The sequence below is a fragment of the Halichoerus grypus genome, chromosome 1, assembly GCF_964656455.1.
Source record: "Halichoerus grypus chromosome 1, mHalGry1.hap1.1, whole genome shotgun sequence".
NCBI lineage: Eukaryota > Metazoa > Chordata > Mammalia > Carnivora > Phocidae > Halichoerus > Halichoerus grypus.
Genome location: NC_135712.1, coordinates 54,065,080 through 54,082,029, shown reverse-complemented (window position 1 = coordinate 54,082,029; position 16,950 = coordinate 54,065,080). Strand labels below are relative to the sequence as shown.

The following is a 16,950-nucleotide window of genomic DNA, read 5'->3' as shown; positions in this document are numbered from 1 at the left end:
CAGGGAAAACAACACGGAGGTTGGCTAGTGTTCTAGGAGGCAGGCTGTCACAAGATCTATGTCAAAATAGGGACCATGGTGATTAATTGAAGGGATTATATTCCCTCTTCGGAGAGTTTTATATTTAATACACAAACTGGTCTGGGCATTTGGAAGATGGAGCAGAGGCAAGAGAATCACAGAAAGTAAGATGTATAGGCTATGAAAGACCACCGGATATACTTAAATTAGTAGTAGGCAAAAGCCATAAGAAAGTAGAAACCAAAAGATGTGGCAAGGAACAAGGAGCATGGTTGGCTGGTGGGAGTAGGGACTGCCGAAGCAGACATATTGACCCTTTGCCAGAGTGAACATAAGAGCAGAGGTGGAAACATTCAACTGCTGAGGTGATGTCAAGAGAATTCATTTGCCAGAGCTGTCTGGGATGCTTTTAGCGAACTCTGTTCTTTGAACAACATTCCAATCTCTCATGATAACCATTGTGCAGCTCTTACCATTGTCCTTATTTCTGTGTAAATCCTATACAATACTTCTCTGACTTTTCCATTTAACCAAGTAAACAGAAAAGAAAAGAATGTGTACTACTAAGCAGTCTGGGACCCAGCCCAAGCAGTTTATCACCAGTTCAATATTTCTTTGCCATCCCATGGTATTTTTATCTTTAAAATTTCATGAGAAATTCGCATTCTCCTCTTTAAGAGATCTGTACTAGTTTCTATATCAAAATAATGTTTAACCCATTGATTTAAATTAACAATTAGGGAGATATACCACTTCTTATTTTTTCAGTTCCTTCCCGTAACTCCCAGCCAATAACTCATGTCATCCTGTGAGGTATGGCTACTTCAGTTTGAAAAACATGGTCTTACAACACAATTAACTTACACTAGTTGAGGTTACCTGAATGTTCTCTGAAGATTCTAATGCAGCAGTTTCAGGGAGATGTAACTGTGTGTGTGTGCGTGTGTGTCCCATTCCAGAACCTCTTCTTTTTTTCTTTTTTTTAATTTTTAATTTTTTATTTAGCAACGAACTATAGAAATGATCCCTGAAAGTATAGTCTCAATTAGACAACATATAATCATCATTAGTTTTTTGATGTAATGTTCAATGATTCATCAGTCGCATATAACACCCAGTGCTCATCACATCACGTGCCCTCCTTAATGCCCATCACCCAGTTACTCCATCCCCCCACCTACCTCCCCTCCAGCAACCCTCAGTTTGTTTCCCAGAGTCAAAAGTGTCTCATGGTTTGTCTCCCTCTCTGATTTCTTCCCATTCAGTTTTCCCTCCCTTCCCCTAAGGTCCTCTGCGCTATTCCTTATATTCCACGTATGAGTGAAACCATATGATAATTGTCTTTCTCTGATTGACTTATTTCACTTAGCATAATACCCTCTAGAACCTCTTCTTAATCACAAAAGCCAGAACAGATAGCATTCTAGATGTTTTAAATACTTGTTAATTTATAATAAACACATGCTCCAGAAAAATGGAATTCAATGTTCAAACCCAAATATCTTTATTTGCAGATATTTTTATATCTTCCTGTATATTAAAATAACTATATATTTTTCATGATTTATTCATTTATTTTATTTGACAGAGTGATAGAGAGAGAGAGCACAAGTAGGCAGAGAGGCAGGCAGAGGGAGAGGGAAAAGCAGACTGCCCGCTGAGCAGGGAGCCTGACATGGGGCTCAATCCCAGGACCCTGGGATCATGACCTGAGGTGAAGGCAGATGCTTAATCAACTGAGCCACCCAGGTGCCCCTAAAATAACTACATTTTGCCTATTTTTCTGAAGTCAGTGATGATTTCCCCTACTTCACTGTAGGCCTGAACAAAGTCCACCTTCTTTCATAGAAACTTCACTGAAGAAATAATAGGAAGAAAAAGAAGAAATTCTGAGGATATGAGCAGTACAAAGAAAATCAAGGATAAGGATTAGATCTAAAATTTGATCAAGGTATAGAGTTGTAGGTAGAGTAATTTTTCCACTACAGTTTTATTTAAAAATTAATTATGTTAAAAAATGCTTTTATATGAAGTGTCATTTGTAGCTACTAAATGCTATTATTCATTAAAACTCTAATAAAAATTAAATTTTAAATTAAATATTGGCTCCAAATAAACTAAGCTTAAATTAAGCCTAATATTTTTGAAGTTTATTTATTTATTTTTATAGTAATCTCTATACCCAACGTGGGGCTCAAACTCATGACCCCCAGATCAAGAGTTGCACACTCTTCCAACTGAGCCAGCCAGGTGCCCCTAAATAATTAAGGCTAATATTAATGGTGAGAGATTACAGGAGAGGAATAAGTCCATTGTGAAGCCCACTTTTTATAAAAACTTTTATACATAAATAATCTGTTAAGAGATTGTAATTTTCCAAGTCCCCTTTTTGCCCATTGCTCGTGTCTACTTTCTTAAGGAACTGGTTTGTACTTCCCAGGGACTATAAACATCCCATTAAATTTACCGAGAACCCACTAGTAACTGTACACACCACTTCAGTACAAAAGCCCTTACTGGACAGCAGTGGACACCACACACAGAGGGAAGAGCACTAAGATATGGTCCTGTCCTTCAGGAGCCCACAGCCTGTAGAGAGGGAGGGACGTATAAACACGTAATTGCAGTGCAGCATGACACACGCAAGAGGGGAAATGTATACAGGGCACCTAGTCAGGAGGCTCAGAAGAGTCTTCACAGATACAGTGGTCTGTGATGGGTAGGATTTTGACAGGATACCAGGTAAGGCTTTGACAGTTGAAGATTCAAAAGGAAGGTTCCAAGCAGAAGCACTCAGTATGTGCAGAGGTGTGATGCAACATGGGTGTTAGAAGGACAGCTATTACTTCAGTGGGACTGGGAGAGGTTAAAGGAAATGAACTGTAGCATGAATGAGAAAAGAAATGGGGGAGTCAAGGCTAGATTTTCATTTCTTCTCTCTGTGTAACCTTGGGCAAATTACCGGACCTCTATACACTTCAGTTTCCTCATTTGTAAAATTTCTTCTTAGGATTATTGTGAAAACAGAGGACGGGCACCCAGCACTCAATGAAGACTAGCTGCTCATGGTGTTTATGGAGTTTGACACAATTAAATACAAGAATGGGGATGCCAGGCCCATGACCTCTCAGGACCACCTCAAACTCACTGCCATGCCAATATCTATGAACTATGTGTGTGTGTGTGTGTGTGTGTGTGTGTGTGTGTGTGTGAGGGAGGGGGGGAAGAGGGGGGTGGGAGGAGGGAGGGAGATGGTGGGAGAGGGAGGGAGGGCGAGGGCAAGAGATTAATCTGGAGCAGGAAATTCATTCCACCTGTGTCTACTACTCTTTGACACCCAGATGATTATAATATTTAAGCCACTTTCCATAATAAAATAAATATGTTCAACCTACCCCCTTTCTTCTCATCCGAACACCTGGCTGGGACAACCATGGAGCTTAGAGAGATTGCCCATGTTTCTTGTCTACCCCGCTTGGAAATCCACTGGAATATGGCAAATGAGCGTACGTGTCGAACCGACGTCTGTTAGGATGAAATATGATTCACTGTTTTCTAAACCACTTTATTGTGGTGTGACTGACACACAAAGAGGTGTCCATAATTAATGTATACCTCATGATGACTTTGGAGATAGGTATATATCCAGGAAACCATCTATGCCATAAACATATCCATTACCTCCAAAAGTTTCCTCCTGCCCTCTTATTATTATATTTCTTTGTGATAAGAACAGTTAATAGCTACCCTCTTAGCAAATTTTTGAATGTACAATATGGTATCATTAACTATAAGCACTTGGCTGTACAGTAGATCTCTAGGACTTATTCATCTTGCATAACCAAAACTTTATGCCCTTTAACTAACAGCTCTCTGTTTCAGCCTCCCCCCAGCCCTGGCAACTACCATTCGACTCTCTGTTTTATGAATTTGACTATTTTAGATTCCTCATATAAATGGTATCATGTATTATTTGTCTTCTGTATCTGGCTTACTTGGCTTAGCATAATGCCCTCCAGGTTCATCCATGTTGTCACAATGGAAGCATTCCTTCTTTTTTAAGGCTGAAAAATATCCCATTGTCTGTTTATACCACATTTTTTACAATCTGGTTGTCCATCAATGGACATTTAGTTTGTATCATGCCTTGACTATTGTGATAATGCTGCAATGAGCATGACGGTGCTGACATCTCTCTGAACTCCTTATCTTAATTTCTTTGAGAATATACCCCAAAGTGGGATGCTGGATCATATGATAGTTCTATTTTTAATTTTTTGAGGAAACTCCAAACTGTTTTCCATAGTGGCTGCACAAATTTACATTCCCACCAACAGTGTATAAGGGTTCTCTTTTATCCACAACAAAATACACTCTTAAAAAAAAAAGTCCTCACATCAAAGTCCAATTGGACGTCTTTCTGTTTTTCGATAGGATAGGCGCCTTCATTTCATTTATCTGAAAGCCAATTTCCCTGAACCTTGGCCCTAAACTTGCACCTCCTCCTTTGCTCCCTGTGCTGGTCAAGGGCATCAATTTACATACAGCACTCATGCCAGGAACTTGCAAGTCTTCCTTGATCCCGCTGCTCCTTCACTACCCATACTCAATCAGTTACTTAGTCCCAGTAGAACTAACTCAAAAAAGCAAGCCTATCTTCCTCCTTCCACTTCTCCTGTGGCTTCTTCAGGTCCTCATTAGTTCCATGTTCAGGCAATGTAATTGTAAAAGCCTCCTCACTGGACACCCTGCATCCAGCAGAGCCATCCCTCATGGTGGCAGAGAGATCTAATACTATGTACCTCTACTTAAAATCCTTTGGAGGTGCTCTTTTACCTACAAAATGAAGTATAAACAGGCTGGATAAGGTCTTGACTGCTCTGACTGCCTTCCTCTCTAACCTCATCTCCCACCACATAACACTTCGCATTCTGTGCTCTTATTATATCAAGTTACTGATTGTTTCCCAGAAGAGCTCTTCCAAGGCTCCATACCTTGATACCTAAAAATCCCTTTGTCTATAACTTTGCTACTCAAAGTGTGGTCCATGGACCAACAACATCAGCATCACCTGGGAGCTTGTTAGAAATGCAGGTTCTCAGGCTTCATCCCGACCTACTGACGCAGAATCCGCATTTTAACAAGATACCAGGTGATCCTTGTACACATTAAAGTTTTAGAGTACTGCATAGAATGCTCTTTCTACCTACTTTGTTCATCTCATTGGTTCTTAGGCCTAGAGACCCAGTGCCCCCTTTTTATATATTGAAAAAAGTAATCTGCCCTTTATAAATGTTGTGATAATGTATCTATGCTCATAATTTAAAAAATCCAATATAATACTCTAACAATAATGTGAAAAAAGGCAAGTAATATGGAATAAAACATGTATTTCTGTATGTTAATGGTGGGGTACAATTATACTCAAAGACATAACAAAGTAATGAAATGTTTGTCTAGAATCACTGGGGATTGACAGATACAAATGAAGTCCAATTCAGGTGTATTGTATTGGTGACACAAATACCATGAGGAATGAGACAGTCAGTGATGTGACTTTTCAGGATGGCAAACAACTCTTGGCAAAGTTCCAAAGAGCACAATCTTCTTTTGATGCACAAGGGAGTCGTATTCTTGGAAAATTCAGTTTTTGTTAAAACCGTGCAAAACATACTTTGCGTTTATACATGACAAGAGTTAGGTTTTAGGCTCAGATAATTATAACCAGATTTTCATCTACATGAATGTCTGGCGGGACATTCAAATGTCATGTTGGATGCAGGGCAATTCTGTTATACAGGACTAACCCACGCACAGCAGGACATCTAGCATCTCTGGTCTCCATCCACTAAATGTTAGAGCCATCCTCCCATCAGTGACCATCAGTAATGGCCCCTGAGATTTCCAAAGTTCCGGAGGGGACAATATCTCTCCTGCTGAGAACTGCTGGTCTGCCAGATCCACTCTAAGACTTCCTTCAAACCTCAGTTTACCCAGTCTTTCTCTGCATCACTGGTGTTACCCTGGCTCTATCCTTCAATGGTGCTCTCTCAGCTCCCCTGAACATAGTTCTGGTCCAACCCTTTGAAGTGCAGGAGGGCAGGTGTGTAGGGCAGAAACATCTCTTAATCACCCTTATGCCCTCCAGGGAATCACACAATCTGAAACTGAGTAAATGCTCAGCAAAAGTTGTTAAATAAATAACTTAAAAAACAAAATAAAAAAACAACTCTGAGAGCATATAGATTCGAGACACTCCCATCCATAACAACTGAATGTTTTCTAGTATACCTATTTTACCCTGAAGATAATAGGATAAAAATGGACATTTGGTAATCTTTCTTTTTTCTTCTTTATAACTGCAAGAATTTCTGTAGTCTTTATTCTTTCATTCGATGTATTCAGTACCAATTGTATGTCAGGCACTGAGCTGCACGTTCCTTTGAGGAATCTACGATACATCATGAGAAAGAGCTAAGTACACAACTTGGTATATTTAAATGCGATGTCATGCCTCCCTGGTGGCACCAAGGGAAGGAGTGATTAATTCTGACTGGGTTATCTGGGATCCACATCTTCTATATATCATAGTACAATGGTTCACATTTTGGGACTCACATATAAAGGCAATATGAAGAAATATGTGATTTATTCACTGATGACGCTTCTCAAAATCTCTCAAAAAAAAAAAAAAAACCCAAAAGCCAAAAACTGAAGACAGGCATTTCCTCAAAGGTTCATTGTTAAGGGTACGCCTATCTGCCCCATTGGGTGACTTGGGGCCCTTCTACAGTCTACCTGACAGCCACCGTTAAAATTGGCCTCTCCAAATGGGATGGCTTCATCACAGTACTCTGCTCAAACAGGCGATTTGGAATTAATACTACTTTTTCCCCCCACTGATATGTTGAATTTGGTACTTATGCCCTGAGGAAATTTACCATTAAAAATATACTTCTCGGGGCACCTGGGTGGCTCAGTCGTTAAGCGTCTGCCTTCAGCTCAGGTCATGATCTCAGGGTCCTGGGATCGAGCCCCGCATCGGGCTCCCTGCTCTGTGGGAGGCCTGCTTCTCCCTCTCCCTCTGCCCCTGCTTGTGTTCCCTCTCTCGCTGTGTCTCTCTCTGTCAAATAAATAAATAAAATCTTCAAAAAAAAATAAAAATAAAAAAATAAAAATAAAAATATACTTCTCCAGTTCAAATAGTTAATAGAACAGGTCTTGAATATATTTGTATCTTTAAGCGTTGGTTGTGGGAATGGTGGTAAAAAATTAAAACTAAAATACTTTTGACAGTTCTAATAGTTAAGAATTACAACATATATATCTTCCTGGTTCTTCTCTGTCCCGGAATATTCCACAGCTCCTGGCATGTCTGAGGCATGTAACAAATGTTTCTTAAATGAATTAATCCATGCATACATAAATGAATGAACTATATTTCCATTTATTCTGAGCTTCAGAATTTTTTATTAAAATTACTCAGCTTTAGGAAAGTAACAAATGTTAGGGGAAGCAACTGCAAAGGGTTCTCCTTCCTATCCCAGACTGAATGCAGTCTTTGAGGCCCTGGAGACTCCTTGTCAGGGAATGCTGTAACCTCTCAGACCTAGCACAAAGGTGGCCTTTCTTTGTTTTCCTCCTTCTCTTCACTGGTTTCACAAGCTGGTGCCAGCTGAGTCTAGATGGCACACACTTTACACTTGAATGACACACTCCCTGCCCTCAGTTCTGGGAGCTCCACTCTGCTGCCTCCATCTGCTGCCTCTGATAAATGCTCATATTCTAAATATACTACTATCAGCTCACTCCCAAAGTGGTTTGCCGGCTCTCCACGCAGCAAACAACCCCACTGGCACGGAGCCACTTCTTGGGCAGAAAGAAGACATATCTCCCAGTGAGGAGAGATGAGAGAGAAGAGGGAGGAAATGGCCTGGAGAAGCCAATAACAAAGACCTTGTCTGTGTCCTGCAGGTCTCCAGGGGGTCACCAGAATCAGCCTGCACAGCCGGCCAGGGCTATCTATGCAGGGGGTGAGCAGGTCTGAAGTGTAATCATTCTGAGAGAGCAGCGGAGGTGAAGTTGAAGACGATGTTTTGCTTTTTTTCCTGAAAATGAGTTGAACATTCTTCGCCTGGTCGGCTGACAACCCTCCATTATGAATAACCTCCAGGAAACTAAGATTCACCGGAATTTGCCTCCAGCCCTTTAAAGCCTCCTCAGGCACATATACCATTTAAGCTGCTCGTCCAAGTCCCCCTGCTAGTTTCAGCTGCCAGTTGCTTCCCTTTCAGGGTTTCTTCCTTCCAGCAGCTGATCTCTAGGCAGCATAATCACCAATTGCATTTGGGAAGGATGGAGTAATGCAGCGTGGAAGGTCTCCTTAAAGAACATGTTCACAGCAGATGCCACTAGGGTAGATGTTTATTCTCCCTCAGTTGTGGAATCATAGAACATTAGAGCTAGAAGGAGCGTTAGGGAACATCTAGTCCAATTCCTTTATCCTAAAGGCATCTTCAATTTTCATGTTCCAAGGACTCCTGATACCCCTCCCCCACTTCCCCTTCCCCTCACCAAACCTCCCTGTCAATTTGCCCACTTCAGTAGTGGCACCTTCATTTCTCTAGTTGCTCAGACCCAAAACCCTGGAGTCATCTGGCCACACCCAACATCTGGCCCCATGGCAAATCCCGTGGGCTCTACCTTCCAAAGAGAGCTGCTATCTTCCTTGCCACCTCCATTGCTACAACCCTGGTCTGAGCCACCTTCATCTCTCCAATGGACTCTTGCAATAGCCCAAGGATCGGCTTGTGCCAAATCTGGCCTGCCATCTGCTTTTGTAAAGAAGGTTTTTACAGGGACACAGCCGTATTCGTTGGTGTACCTTGTGCGCCAACAGTAGTATCAGGGAGTTGCAACAGAGATCTCGTGGCCTGCTAAAGACATTTACAGTCTCTGGCCAACCCGTGAAATAGCCTCTTAAATTGAAAGTTGGCTAATACCACTGCCCTGCTCGAAACCCTCTCACTCAGACTCCAAGTCTTATAGAGCCCCGTGTGAACTGCCCCTGTCATGATCTTCTGACCTCAGCCCCTACTGCTCTGCCCTGTGCTCACTCCCACCTGACCACACCATCTGCTCCCCTCCCCCTACGCCTCTCTTCCTCCAATAAGCCAGGCGGGCTCCCACTGCAGGACCTCGAATGCGCTGTCCCCTCTGCCAGGAATGAAATCCATGTTGACATTTGCCTGGCTTGCTCACTCTTTACTCACTCTTTATTCAAATGTCACCTTCTAGTGCGCCTTCTCTGACCACCCTCTTTAAAATGGCACTTCCTCCCCACCCCTCTTCATTGCTTAATTTTTCTCCACAGCTTCTACCACCATGTAACGTACCACATGCCCCTTATTTACTTTGCACGTTGTCTCTCCCCACCTTCCCACTAAGATATAAGCTCTGTGAGGGCAGGGTTTTGTCTGGTTTGTTTTCCTGATACACCCGCAGTGCCTAGGCATGTATTAGGTGTTCAAAAGCTGTTTTTGAATAAATAAATAAATCCTTAGAAGGAGTGATGCTATAGCAAATGTGAAATGTATTGGTGTCTCAACCAGGGTTTCTACAAACACTCCTGCTTAGGAAAGACTCACTAGGGAGGTCAGGCAGAAATGACCTCTGCACTTGTGGGGGCACTTTATTTCCCACTTGCCCACTTTCCTTTTTCCATCTTATTTCTTACCATGTAACTACTGGTTCCGCTATTCCTTGAGTCTCTGGCTATAGTTTTTGTAGTATTTCAGCTCTCACTCTTTTCTTTTCTGCCTATCATCATTAAAACATATCTCTCTGGCTTCTATTACCAAAAGACTCTGGTCTGTTCTCTTCTAAGCTTATAAACTCATTAAAGCCCAAATATTAATGAATAATAATGTCTCTACCTCCTAGAAAATAATTTGCATTTAAACAACTTTCAGTGCCTCAATCCAAAGAGGCCAGTGATGTGGGAATTCCCAGCAGGCAAAAGGCCTGGGCCAGCTGGGGTAGTCATGGAAAGGTCCCTCCAGCAAAATCAAATCACAGCCCATCGGCAGCTGTCCACTTTGGCTCTATAGGATGAATCCAGCCATGTATATCCCCTTCAGACCATGTGTACACACAGATACACAGGGTGTCAATTAGAGGCAGTGAGAACATCTTAACTTGCATGGAAATGAGCCTGTCACTACTGATATATGTATACACTTACATATATTACTATCGATTCCTTCCCTTAGTGCTTTGATAGCTTTTCATCTAGCTTGCAGTTCCACTGGCACAAAGCCACAGCTTGGGGAGGAAAAGGAAACTGGATAGGTATAGTACTCAGCCCCCAAAGAAGCAAGACAGGGAAAGGAGATGACTATTGGAGCACAAATTACAAGCAGGCTCCATTGGTCTTCTGGGGCCATATTTACAATGCTCCAAAACACAGTGAAGGTTCAGAGAGAAGGAAAAGGTTGAGAAGTGCAAATTTTACATCAAAAAACAATACCAACAACAACAAATTTCTGGTTCATAAGAATTTGTGCTATGCAAGGGAAGCAGTAGACTTTCTTAGGCCATCCAGTACTGACAGAGACAATTAAGAGAATCTTCTAAACAACTGAAGAGGAGGAATATATCCATTAGCAAATCTGACTGATTTATCCATCAGGAGCCCTTCTTCCATCTCCAGAGGAAGGAGCATTCATGCATACCCCATGGGCAAGAATGCTGCTTACTTAACCTTTCTAGGATACAGCAGATTAAGATGATCCCTTTACCCTAGTTTATCAGAACCAGCTCCAGGTGGTCTAGCCCATATGGCTGTCGAAAATGAACAAATAATTTTCTTTTGAATGATGATAGAGTATGACTTGTTTCTCCCCTACTCCACATACTGCTACGTAGGTGTCTCTGAATTTGTCATCTGGTGAAATGGGTATTGATCTGTCATTCCTCCAGGGAATCCCTGGTTTCATTTACTTCCTTCTCTAGACAAAGAGACACATTTATGTGACCACATGGAAGATTTCTACGTTTTATCAAAATGGCATCTTTTAAGTGGAAACTCACAAGAGCTTAGCCCAGATGTCAGATACTAAGTACCCTGATGGACACACAAAAAGGCAGTTTGTAACCTACGATGAAACCAGTTTCTTAAACTACTTGTAAACCCACTAACTATAGAACTAAGGTGATCCACAAGCCACGGTGAAGTACACGTTGCTTTTGATCAGAACAGAGGTAGGATACATGCTCTTTCACTCTGAGATGTTAAAGAAACCCTGCTTCCACGTGAGACACTTCTCTTGCAACTGTTGGGTTGTCTTCTGGGCATGGCCACGGCCAGACCAGCGTGAGTGACCTGCAGCTAATACAAAATGCCTCGTGGGCCAGGAGACGACCAGGGTTCCCAGGGATTCTCCACTGTACTACAGGTGAGCCTTTCCCACCAAATCCAAGGAAACAGAGGAGCTGATAGTAATGTTACCAAGATGGCTTACCTCCTAGGAGGACCACCTGACTTCCAAGGTCAGGCCCCATGGCCAGTGGCTCTCATTCTTTAGTATAAACCAGAATGTCCTGGAAGACCCCCTGAAATGATGATTGCTAGGTCCCACTCCAGAGTGTCTGGTTTAGTAGGTTTGAGATAGAGCCCCAGAACTTGCATTTCTAACAAGTTCCCAGTGGCTGCAACTGCTGCTGATCCAAATGCCACACTTTGAGAACTACCCCTATAGGCATAGTTTGTCTATAACTTTCTCCCTTCCTCCTCCTGTTGTGGTTCATGGGGCCTGTGGTTGGGGAAGAGAGGGTAGAAGTTGCAGCTGCAACAGCAGTACTTGGCACATGGGAGTCTTCAAGCCCAGGCTGCCATTCAAGACTGACAAATACGTGAGGTTACAGGCACATGGAATCAGGCAACCTTTCTCAGGATTCCAAATATGTACATCTGTCTTGTCTGGCAGTTTGATCCTAGTTTATCCACTCCACTTTTAAAGCCCATCTGATGATAGTTTGAGTCCGCTGGCCCACACCCATAGCAATTAGACCAGTATTAGAGAAGAGCAGATTGGCAGATGTACCCAGAGAACTCATGTAGCATCAATAAGCAAACTTTACGAGGCACGGTGTCTTGAGTGATATTGCACAAGTGGCCATGGAAAGCAAGGGAGGGTACACATAGAGAGCCCTGGTTTAGGCAGAGAATAAAGCTTTCTCAGCAGACATTCCTGGCTGCTGCAGGTGGGGAACTCCTCTGAAACTGGAGATGAGACTATCAGCCTGAAATGCAGACAGCGACTCCGCTTCTAATTTCAAAGGACATTCATATGCCCTAGCCTTCACTCTCTCTTTTTTTTTTTTCCCTAGAAAACTTGCCCCTCTAAGGATACAAAAGGCAGTCTTTGAAATCCATTTCTTTCTACACCTTGCCCATAGAGGAACAACAGTGCAGTAAAATGTTGCCAATGGAGTTGGGACTAAGAGGAACAGTGAGGCTGCAGAGTGGTTTTGGTTAATGCCAGTATTCAACGGTGTTTTTGTATGTAAAAAAAGGAAGTGGGGAGCTGCCTTAGCTGCTCGAAATATTTCTGAAGGGCTAGACTGTGTCATTAAATACTGTAGATGGTATCTGTCAGGAGAGATGACACATTTGTTTCTATTCGTGTTGTGTATTCTTTGTAGGTCAGCTAGGGCTCTGCTTTGCCTCATCCTTCCTCTAGGACCCAGGCTGAGGGAGCAGCCACTGTCTGGAGCATTGCTGATTGCCATAGCGGAGGGAAAGAAAGAATGGCAAAATTACATGCTAGGTTTTATGCTTTTGTCTACAGTGGGTTGAACAGTATTGGCTACAGTGGGTTGAACAGTATCCCCCCAAAATTCACATCCACTCCTGGATCCTCAGACTGTGTGACTTTATCTTAAAAGAGGATCTTTGCAGGCGTATTTAGTTAAATATTTGGAAATAATATCACACTGGATTTAGGGAGGGCCCTGAATCAAATGAAGGAGAGGGCGCTGTCTGCATTTCAGGCTGATAGTCTCATCTCCAGTTTCAGAAAACATAGAGACAAAGAAGGCCACAGGAAGACGGAGGCAGAGATTAGAATGGTGCAGGTCAATCCGAGGAACTCCAAGGATTACCAGTGATGAGGAAGCAGAAGGGAAGCTGAGGGCAAAGCACAAGCTGACACCCCACAAATCCCCTGCCCTCCAGGTGGGATCTGTGTGACATTCCTCAGGCACTCCTGGCTGCCCTAAAACTAAGGGAAGGGAAAGAAGAAACCAAATGGTTAACTGATGGAGATCACAGTCCTGCAGGACATTAGTCTCCATCAGTTTACAAATGTCTTAGTGATTTACAAGGAATAAGCATTTTTATCAATAGCTTAACTTTCAGAAACCCATAGACTCAATTTCCTGGGGCCCTAACATCACCCTCCCCTCCATAGTGATGTGGGAAACAAAGGCAGAAAGGAAGGAAAATAAAATTAAATTTCTTTATAACCTGCAGCCCGTTGACAAATAGTTGAAATAGGCAGAGAGTAACATTCCTCCAGGAAACTTCCAACTATCTTAATGTTAATGCCTTACTTGTGGGAGGTGGGGGATAGGGTGGGGAACACTTTTGCTTGAAATAGCCATGCCTCCAGTATCCCAAGAGTCTTCTTTAGCATATGAAAGTCCTTTTAGACACCTCCCTTTGTCCTGACCTCCCCCAACTCCCAGATATGTAATCAGCCACTCCTCACAACCCTGGTGCTACAGCTCTTTCTGCCCAAGGAGCCTGTCCCCGCACTTTAATAAAACCACTCTTTTCCACACCAAAGATGTCTCAAGAATTCTTTCTTGGCCGTAGGCTCTGGACCCCAACAACACTCCATAACCACATCACTAGGATCCACCAAAATCTAGGAGGAGGCAAGGAAGGATTCTTATCTAGGCCTTCAGAGGAAGCATGGCTCTGCGGACACCTTATTTTCAGACTTCTAGCCTCCAGAACTATGAGAAAATAAATTGCCCCCATTTCAAGTCCCCTCGTTTGTGGTTGTTAGGGTAGCCCTAGGATACTAATACGCTGGGCAAAGAACTCACATCATCATACCCAATTGCAAGGGGATGGGGAGGGACAGTGCAGCTGTGCTGGGTACTCCCCCTCAGATCAGTTCTTCTTCTTCTTTTTTTTTTTTAAGATTTTATTTATTTATTTGACAGAGACACAGCGAGAGCAGGAACACAAGCAGGGGGAGTGGGAGAGGGAGAAGCAGGCTTCCCGCCGAGCAGGGAGCCCGATGCGGGGCTCGATCCCAGGACCCTGGGATCATGACCTGAGCCAAAGGGCAGATGCTTAATGACTGAGCCACCCAGGTACCCCTCCCTCAGAACAGTTCTGCTCTACTCTGCACCTGGAAAGCTAAGCTTTGAGAACTGTACAAACAGCCTCCTTTCCTTCTGGTTTCTGGTTGAGATTGACCCACAGCAGGAGTTCAGAGGGTGGGAGGAGAGTGAAGTTGGAGCACTTACCTTGTCCCACCCCCTTCCTCTCTGCAAGGCTGGCTGTAGCTGTGTTCTCCACCAAAGCTCTCCTGCCAGGCAGCCCTCCTTCAGGTTCTCCTTCCTCTCAGGGTTCTGGTAACCATGTCTTTCCCCCTTGCACCTCCAGACCAGGCACCTAGGGGCAGACAGCTGTTGTTAGATAACAGCATTTGGCCATTCCTTGTTGGTTTCCTTTTCACCCTGCCCACACCCTCGTATATTAATCTCCTCTAAATCACTCTATTTGAGCATGCCATCGGTTTTATCGGGGATCCAGTGGCTACATCGTCTCCCGTACCTGGGAGGAGAGCTGGAAATCTGGGGGACACCTTGGTGACATCCTCACTAAGTTGAGAAGCAGCAATAGTGGGAAGTGCAGGGACAGCGAGAGATCACACACCTGCTTTGCTCCCTATACTCCTCTGCAGAGGAAGGAGCATGAGCTCCGAAGCAAGATTCAAACCTCAGTCCACCATTTTTGCCTGTGGTATCAACCTCTCCCAACCTCAGTTTCTTCACGTACACAGTGGGTATGAACAATGCTTCTCTTACTGGGCTGTTACGAAGATTAAGGGAATAAATAGGAAAAAGAACCTAACTGCAGTACAGAGTAATGCCTCCCAAAGATTGCCAAGCCCTAATTCCTGTGAATCTGTGAATATATGTTGCTTTACGTGGCAAAAGAGAGTTTGTGGATGTGATTAAGGTTACCGGCCTTAAAATAGGAAGATTATCCTGGATTGCCGGAGGGGCCCAATCTAATCACTTGAGCACTTAAAAGTAGAAGAGAAAGGCAGAAGAGTCAGTCATAGAAATGTGGCAGAAGAAGGGGAGGCAGAAGAGACATGCCAACATAAGAAGGATTTAATGTACCACTGCTAGCTCTGACATATTCAGAGACCACATGCAACTACACATAATGGCCCAAAAGAGGCCCCTAGATGCTAAGCAGCACCCCCCAGCCCCCAGACAGCAGCTGGGAAGAAAATGGGGACCTCAGACACTGAATTCTGCCAACCACCTGAATAAACCTGGAAATGGATTCTTCCCTAGAGCCTCCAGAAGGGAAAGCAGCCCAGGCAACGCCTTGATTTTAGCCTGGTGGGGCCAGAAGCAAAGAAACCAGCTGAGTCCAGTGGACTTCCGACCTACAGAACTGTAAGATAATAAATGGGTGTTGTTTTAAGCCCCTAAATTTGTTCTGGCAGCAATAGAAAATAAATACACTAGTACAGTGAGGTCTTGGTGCATAGTATGCACCCACTGCATGTATGTTATCTGCCCTCAAAGAGGAGATTTAGGCAAGATATGGAGGGGCCTTCCCAGGACCCTAAACATTATGTGCTGTCAAAGAAATAAGCCTGCTGTGATTTTACAACCTAACCTACAAGCTGGCTTTCTCTAGTGCTTTCCAGGTGTCATGAGTGTGGGCCCCCTACATGAGTAGCCTCCAGCAGCAGCAGGAGGGGGAGCAGGAAATGCTGTGTTTCCCCTGACTTAGGCAAAACAAACCTGTGCACATCTGACATCCAGAAGGAAATTTACACTAGAGCTGACTGTCATCTCTCTGGTAGGATATTTCTTACCTGGAACCCTCAGTCCTGCCATCCTCCTACCTGGAGGCAGTTTCTGTTTCTAATATTTGCTTCTAATTGAAGCACGGACTAGGAAGATCATTTCCCGCTGCTAAATCCTTCCTTCTGTTTCCCTAAGCCAAATCCATTTCTCCAACCACATGTCAGTATCTTCCAGCTGCCTAACCACCAAACCTAGTCCTTAATCAGAGAGCACAGACCCTCCTTGCTATACTACTTTATTTGATGACTGGAGCTCCTATACTTTAATATCTAGGTCAAGTTGAAATAACACTCTAGGACATTGAGCCCTGAGCCAGGTGTCAGAGATGTGGGCCACTCAGCATTCAGTCACTAACCAAGTGTGCAGAAAAGCAAGAGGATTAAGGGCTACCCACTGGGCACAGACGTGTGCCTCTAGCTTGAATCAAACTGTAGACATTTTGCCAAGTCCCAGTACTTCTTTAAGGTTCCAGACCAGCAACTGGTGATCCTTTTGACAATAATTTTCACTACCCTTCCAGGAGAACCACCTCACTATAAGGAGACTGGAAATAGTAAGAGCTAAATACTGTGTGCTTACTGTACCGCAGGCACTGCTCCATGTAACTGTGAAAGTGTTAACTTACGTTACTCTCAAGGCAATCGAAGAGTTAATTTCTATTATTTTTATCATCTAGCTTTACAAAGGAGGAAACTAGGGCTCAGAAAGGTTAAGTAACTTGTCCGAGGTCACCTGGTAGTACATGGCTAGAGCGGAGACTCAAACCTAGGCTAAAATTTTTTTGTATACTACATA

The 16,950-nt window shown here is 43.4% G+C and overlaps 1 long non-coding RNA gene and 1 pseudogene across 1 annotated transcript in view; both read right to left on the bottom strand.

Moving 5' to 3' along the window:
• LOC118520321 (uncharacterized) overlaps window positions 1-16,950 on the bottom strand; it is a 121,268-nt gene that overhangs the window by 101,686 nt on the left and 2,632 nt on the right. The window contains exon 2 of the long non-coding RNA XR_004909604.2: window positions 14,566-14,713. This is a non-coding gene — a long non-coding RNA (uncharacterized LOC118520321). The remainder of the gene's footprint in view (window positions 1-14,565; window positions 14,714-16,950) is intronic.
• LOC118520330 (small nucleolar RNA U3) lies at window positions 935-1,064 on the bottom strand (annotated as a pseudogene).